Source organism: Galeopterus variegatus, unplaced genomic scaffold (assembly GCF_000696425.1).
Source record: "Galeopterus variegatus unplaced genomic scaffold, G_variegatus-3.0.2 Scaffold109, whole genome shotgun sequence".
NCBI lineage: Eukaryota > Metazoa > Chordata > Mammalia > Dermoptera > Cynocephalidae > Galeopterus > Galeopterus variegatus.
In genome coordinates, this window is record NW_007726220.1 from 610371 (window position 1) to 618014 (window position 7644).

Sequence of the window (7644 nt, forward strand, 5' to 3'; positions counted from 1 at the left end):
ACAGAATATTATTCAGACATAAAAAGAATGAAGTTCTGACACATGCCACAACATGGATGAACCTTGAAGACATTATGCTAAGTGAAATAAGCCAGACATAAACAGGCAAATGTATGCTTCCACTTTTATGAAATATTTAGAATAGTCAAGTTCGTAGAGACAGAAAGATCAGAGGTTACCAGGAGGGGAGAATGGGTGCAGATTTTCTGCTTGGGGCGATGAAATAGTTTTGGAAGTAGAGATGATGATGGTTACAAAACATTGTGAGTGTAATTCATGTCACTGAATTTATACTTAAAAATGGTTTAGGGCTGGCTCGTGGCTCACTCGGGATAGCATGATGCTAATAACACCTAGGTAAAGGGTTCAGATCCCTGTTCCAGCCAGCTGCCAAAAATAAATTTTATGTTATATATAATATTTTACCACAAACAAAACTGTGTATATAATTTGTATTAGTCAATTAAAATTAATTAATTAATTAAAAANAAAAACAAAACAAAACCCATGACACTATTTAGCATGACAAAGGAAAGAGTCTGTTGGAGTGAATTTTCCATATAACAACACACTTCTCCTGTGCACTTCCCTTAACAGTTTACAAAACAAACACATTTTTATTTGATTCTTAGAAAAGCCCTATGAGGGCCGGCCCGTGGCTCACTTGGGAGAGTGCGGTGCTGGTAACACCAAGGCCTTAGGTTCGGATCCCTATATAGGGATGGCCAGTTAGCTCACTTGGGAGAGTGTGATGCTGACAACACCAAGTCAACGGTTAAGATCCCCTTACCGGTCATCTTTAAAAAAAAAAAAAAAGCCCTATGAAGTAGGCATTGTCATATTCATTTTACAGATTGGGAAACTGAGGCCCATCAAGGTTAAGCCTTTTACCCAGGGCCTGCTGTGAGTGGGTAGTGGAGCTGGGTGGGAACCCAATCCTTCTGGCTTGCTATACAGTGCTCCTTTCTGTGCCTTCCTTCAAGCCTGCAGAGTTGTTTTGGGGCTTCTTTCTGCAGATTAGAGGCCTGCCTTTGTAACCACCGCCTCCTGAGCTCAGCTTTGCCTTTTAGCCTTGACCTGAGGCCATTGTCCTGATCCTCTACTTTCACCATTGTTGCTCTGCTCTGTTAAATTTTTACTTTTCTGGCCACCTTCCTCAGCCCATTCAGCCTCCTGGGCTGGTGACAGATTGGCGGGAAGGGGGTTGTCAAGGATGACTCTGAGTTTCTGGCTTGTGTTACTGGATGGATGGAGATGGCTGAGGAGGACAAGTTTGGGGTGTGAGAATGAAAATTTCGGGCCGGCCCGTGGCTCACTCGGTAGAGTGCGGTGCTGATAACACCAAGGCCGTGGGTTCGGATCCTATATAGGGATGGCCGGTTTGCTCACTGGCTGAGCGTGGTGCTGACAACACCAAGCCAAGGGTTGAGATCCCCTTACCGGTCATCTTTTTTTAAAAAAAAAAAGAATGAAAATTTCGTGTTAGATTTGTTGAATTTGAGGATCTGGGAGATAGCCAAGACCTATCCCATTGTATACATGGATGACATTCAGACACCTGCAGTTTGGGGGCTGGGAGAAGCGGTGGTGGGTGAGGGAAATGTGGGCTGTGGTGTGTGGCACCGGCTGCAGTCTCTGCCTGCCTCCCTTCCTCCCTTCCAAGGGTGTCTGCTGCTTGCCTCTGGTGTGCTTCTGCCATAAGGGCACCAGGAGGCAGCACACAATGGTGGAAATTGCCAGAACTTCAGAGTCACAGGATCTGAGTTGGAATGCTAGATGAGCCTCTGTTCAGCTGGTAGGAACTTGACCTGTTTGAACCTCAGCATTTTTTATCCAAAAATGATTTTAATGGAAGGCAGGATAGTACAGTGGTTTAGAGTGTGAATTCTGGAGCCAGAGGGCCTGAAATTGTACCCCAGCTTTACCACTTAACTAGCTGTATAACTTTGGCCAAGTTATTGCCTTCTCTGTGCCCCAGACTCCTTGCCTGTAAAGTGGGCGTAATAATAGTTTCACGTGGTGATTACAACAGAGACCAGCACATGGTAAGTGCTAAACACTTGTTAGCTATTTTATTTTAACCCTATCTGCCCCCCAACCCCAGCCATTCTGAGGCCAGGACTCTCAAAGGCAAGACCACTGCCTCTGAGGATCAGCGGTAGAACAAATGACTACCATGACCGCCTACTACGTGTTAGGTATGTTCTGTGTCATTCCACTTACTTCCCACAATAACTCAGTGAAAAGATCCCAAACCTCCATTTTTTTTTTTTTTTTAAAAGATGACCGGTAAGGGGATCTTAACCCTTGACTTGGTGATGTCTGCACCACACTCACCCAGTGAGCTAACCGGCCATCCATTCATGGGATCCGAACCCGTGGCCTTGGTGTTATCAGCACCACACTCTCCCGAGTGAGCCATGGGCCGGCCCTAAACCTCCATTTTATAGCTAAGAAAACAGGCTCAGAGATTTAAGCCACTTGCCCAAAGTCACGCAGCTAGTAAGTGGCAGAGCCCACAGCTGAGCCCAAATTCATTCTGGTTTAGATCCTGATCTCTTAGCAGTGGCTCCTCTGGGTACCCTGGAAACAGGGCCCTTGGGGGTCATCTCAGATCCCAGGGGGTTCTTCCCTGAGAATTCCCTTCTGTAATCAGCTCCAATCCTGCCTGCCAGGGGTATCCTCTTTCCCCAGATAGAATTTCCTGGACTTCCGAGTGGAATAAATGAAATGGAACCAACTGAAAGGGAAGCCAGTGTGTGGAAGGGTGCGAGGGGTGTAGGATGGGGCCGCATGTGTGAGCCGAGCTTGTCTCAGCTCCTCTGATTGGTCAGGTTGTCTGTAGACGTCAGACAGTGGGCCAATGACCATTCAGAGTTGCCTCTCCCCTTTCCTTCATTGGCCAGAGGAAGGTGTGTCCTAGAGGCTAGAGAGAACCAGTGGAGTCTGGGAGTTACCCTGGGGCGTTAGGGGCAGCTGAAGTGGGCTCTGGACCGTGGATGGAGGTGCTGTGGGAGCCCCAGAATTCTAAGGAGCTAGGCTGTAGGGGCTTCTGGAACCCTAGGTTGTGCTGTTGAGTGGGAGATCCCAGGTTTACCCGAAACTGGGGAATTCCTGGGGCTCCCTGGCTTTAGCTAGTGCTACGCCCAGTTGCTAGGCCTGGAGGGAGCTGCTGGCAGAGGAAGTGTCCTGTGTCAGGTTGAGGCAGGGGACGCTGCTTTGACCCTAAATTTGGCTCCAAGCCCTAGGAGAAGTATTTTTCAGAGTCTTTGTGCTGAAAGAAACTTCATCCAGCCCCCTCAATTTACTGACAAGGCCAGGAGGGGAATGGTCACATAGCGAGTAAGTGGTGGGCCCTGGCAAAAGTGGGCCTCTGCTTCTTCACCTGGCCTCTGTGTGGTGTCAAGATAGAGCTGGGTTCAAGTCCTGCCTATACTATTTAGTGACTTTGTGAGCTGGGGCCGTGATTCTGCCTCTCTGGGCTTTAGTTTCACACTGGTGAAATCCACTTATTCATTCTTGCCTACACTGAGGGGGACAGTGGGCTTGGGAGAGCCAGCAGCAGTGGAGACACAGAGTCCCTGGTAGGTATGGTGAGGCTGGGTGGCTGGTGGTGGGCATAGGGAGGGAGTCGTAATCAAGGTGGGGGATCTGGGAAGTTTCACTGAGCTCCTACTTCATGCCTTGCCCCAGGCGGAGCACAGCACACACAGAGAAATAAGACTCGATGAGTGACCTCAGGGAGCCCACAGCATGTGGGGGAGACAGAACATACCCAGAGATGCCAACATGTGAAAGGTGACAGCTTAGTGCTTCACTGGAAGGTTGTCCTGGGACCTCTGGGACCCCAAGGGAGGGATTCCAGGACTGCTTCTCAATGGAGGAGTGCTTCCCAATGGAGGAGTGCTAGGAGACTGAAGAGCTGTGGGTCAGACAAGATGGTAGAGCTGGAGCAGGGAGAAGCCATCTGCCTTCCAGCCCTAGCAGTGAAGGGGTAAAAGCAGACCCACAAGTGGCCTGTGTGAAGATCATGTGAAGCTAGTATTCTACCCATTTTATGGATGAGCAAACTGAGGCTTCACGTGGAGAAGTAACTCAATCCAGATTGATTCCTCACATCCCAGGTTTCTTTCCACCCTGCCCAATTCTCATCCAAATCACAGGGAAGGTAGGGGAGGGGAGAGGAGGGCTCGCTCCCGAACTGGTGTGGGAGTGGAGGTGATGCGGGGGTGCCACCTCCCTCTGCCCTGCACTTGTGCCACCTCCCCTAAGGAAGCCCTGTCTTTTCACACCGTAAGCAGAATGCAGTGAGAAGACATAAAGGGAAATGGTGACATGGCCCAGGGATGGGCAGACTCAGAGTCGTCCTCAAGGAGCACCCAATCTGAGGGAAACCCAGCCTTGCTCTCAGTCCTCCCCTGTGGAATCCAGCCCTCAGGGGCCCCTGTCTGAGGGGGTGGGAGAAACACAGGTCTGATCTCAGGGACCCCCAGACTAGAGGGATGAAGGATGGAGGGCAGAGGTCAGGACCAGGGAGATCATGGGGTATCTCTGGGCAGGGTTCCCTATAAAGTGGGGAAGGGGCTGGTTGCCAGGTTTGACCCTGGGGGTTCAGGTCAGGGGATAGGAGGGAGGCTGGGAGCTTAGAGCCTGGTCCAGCTCAGCCTCCGCCTAAATGATCTTGAGTTTGTCCCACTTTTCTAGGCTGGTTCTGAGGGTCCCCAGCACTCTGCCTGGTGGAGCCACCAGTACAGGAGCTCAATAATACTGGAGCTCTGCTGCCCCACGAAAGGGAGAAAGGGAAAGGCAGCTCCACATGCCACATCTGACCCCAGCCGGAGCCCTGCTGTTGCTTCCTCCCAGCCTGCGTGGGGCAGGGTGCAGCGGCAGCTGCTGTGTTCTGCCTCAGGTACAGGAGGAGGGGGATGAAAGGGGATGGAGGCGCGCTCCTGGCATATGATGCGCTCACAGCGAAAGCCTCTTTTCCTTGGAACCTGATAGTGGGGCTGGAAGCTGGCCCAGAGGCAGAGGCGGTGAATGCGAAGGCGGGGCAGGGGCAAGGGAGGGAGGCTGAGGAGGGGCAGGCAGAATAGGAGGAAGGAGGAGAGAGGTGGAGACAGACCTAGAGGGTCCTAGACAGGAGGGAGAACAAAGGCAGAAGCAGGTGTAATGGGTATGAATACTGGTGCACACACTCAGGTAGGCAAGAGACGGTCTGTTTATGTTTTTAAACCCTCTCAGAGCCTTCATTCCACCTGGTTGGTGGGAAATCTAGTCTGCATTATTGTTGGGCTTTCTCAACCCATGACAGCCCTTGAGATGGGCCAAGGCCCAGAGGTTTTTCAGAATCAGAGAGAGACAAGGCCCTTCAGGCTGGTCACCAAGCCACCCTGGTCACCTGGTCTGCATAACCCCATCAGGTTAGGGATCATTTGGTCCCAGCTCCAAGACCAAATGATCCCTGACCTGATGGGGTCTTTGGTGATCTGGGAGATCCCATGTGGGATCCAGCCTTCTGAATGCCACTTGTCCTCTTGAACCCAGGGCATAGATCCTTCCATTCCCTGGAACTGGGGAGCCTGAACTGCCACCCCCACCTAAGAGTTGGGGAAGAAGCCTTCCTCTCTGGTCCCTAGAAGCCCCAGGCAGTTGTCTGTCCCGGAGTCATGTGTCCCTCTGGCCCCTGAGTTTGGGGATGTGTCCCTTAGCAGAGTCCTTGTCCCTCAGTACCCTACAACTGAGCAGCTGTGACCGGCCCAGCAGTCCCTTGTGGGCCTGGAAACTTCTCTCAGTCCAGCCAGAGAGCCCGGGGAAGGATCCCAGAACCTCCACCAGCCACTCCTGGGTAGTGGGGGGATGGCAGACAGCCAGAGCTTGAGTGAGCAAGAGGGACCTGACCCAGAACCAGACAGTAAATTATTCCACGCATGTTGACCATGCACCTAGATGTTTGCAGCAGGCCCTGGCCTACAAGGCTCCACATGACCTGGCTCTTACACACTTTATTTTGACATTTCTGTTGTTTCATACATTTAGAAGAATATATGTATATGTGTGTATGTATACATACATATAAAATAATATGTATTTATACATATATCTATATAAAAATATATTCACCACTTAAATAGTAAAAATACAACAAACATCCAGGCACCCATCAATAGTTCAATGGGGCCATTCAGTACTTTTGAAACCCTCTGCATGGCCCTCCCCCGCTGCCTCCCCTTTCCTCATCCTCGCAGAGAAAAACACTATTTTGAAAATGGTGTTAGTTGTTCCTTTGTTTCTGCCCTTACTTATCCACTGGGCACAGTACCACCTAGGATAGTACCTAGGACCCACAACACTTTTAGGGACCCACAAAAATGTTTTAATTTCTTTCTTTATTTATTTTTTTTGTCTTTTGTCTTTTTTCGTGTCCGGCAACGGATCGCAACCCTCAGTGTCGCGCCCGTACCGGACCGGGGACCGGCAACGGGATCACAACCCTCGGGGTTGCTCCCACGCCTCGCTCAGCCAGTGAGCGGGAACCGGTCCGTATGTGGGATCCGAACCCTCGGGCGGGAGTGCCGCCNCCGGGCCGGCCCGTTTTAATTTCTTTAAAAGTCAGAAGATGGGGCCGGCCCGTGGCTCACTCGGGAGAGTGCGGTGCTGATAACACCAAGGCCCCGGGTTCGGATCCCATATAGGGATGGCCGGTTAGCTCACTGGGTGAGCGTGGTGCTGACAACACCAAGTCAAGGGTTAAGATCCCCTTACCGGTCATCTTTAAAATAAATAAATAAATAAATAAATAAATAAAAGTCAGAAGATGATTGAATAAATAAATAAGTGGGGGGAAAGAGACACTTTTTTTTTTTTTTTTACCGAATTCTAAATACAGCATGTAGATACTCCTCATGTCCAGGAGGGGGCGCGTCCCAGTTTGCTAAGAATTACTTTTTTGTGGCTGGCCAGTATGCTAAGAATTTTTACCATAAAATATCATTGAATTATCAGATGTGTTTTCTGTATAAATTGAATGTTTACTTCTTTTTTCTTCTCTAACATATTGATATAATTAATTACAGTATCAGATTTTCTAATATTGAATTGAACTTTCTAGAATAACCTCAACTTGGCTATGATATATTTATCATCATTTAAATATATTGCTCTCACTTGGGAGAATGTTGTGCTGAGAACACGAAGGTCAAGGGTTCAGATCCCCTTACCAGTCAGCCACCACAAAATAAAATTCAAATTAAAAAATAGAAAAATAGGGCCGAGCCCGTGGCGCACTCGGGAGAGTGTGGCACTAGGAGCGCAGCAGCGCTCCCGCCGCAGGTTCGTATCCTATNATTGCTAGCTTTAGTTTGCTAATATTTTGTTTAGGGCATTTACATCTATGTTTTTAAAGTGGTGTTTTCTGTAATTTTTATTTTTCATACTGTCCTTGACTTTTTGATACTACAAATTTTTACTTCTCCAGGAATTTGTCTATTGTACCTCTGTTTTAAATTTGTTGTCATAAAATTGTGTATATGGTCTCCTATTATCTTTTAAATCTCTGCTACTGTAGCTGTAGTTATGTCCCTTTCTTTTTCTTTCTTTTTTTTTTTTTTTGTCTTTTTGTCTTTTTCCGTGTCCGGCAATGGATCG

At 48.9% G+C, this 7644-nt stretch overlaps 1 pseudogene; it reads left to right on the forward strand.

The window, feature by feature from the left end:
* Positions 1-2176: 2176 nt before the first annotated feature.
* The window catches only part of LOC103602023, a 10946-nt pseudogene continuing 5478 nt past the window's right edge, over positions 2177-7644 (forward strand).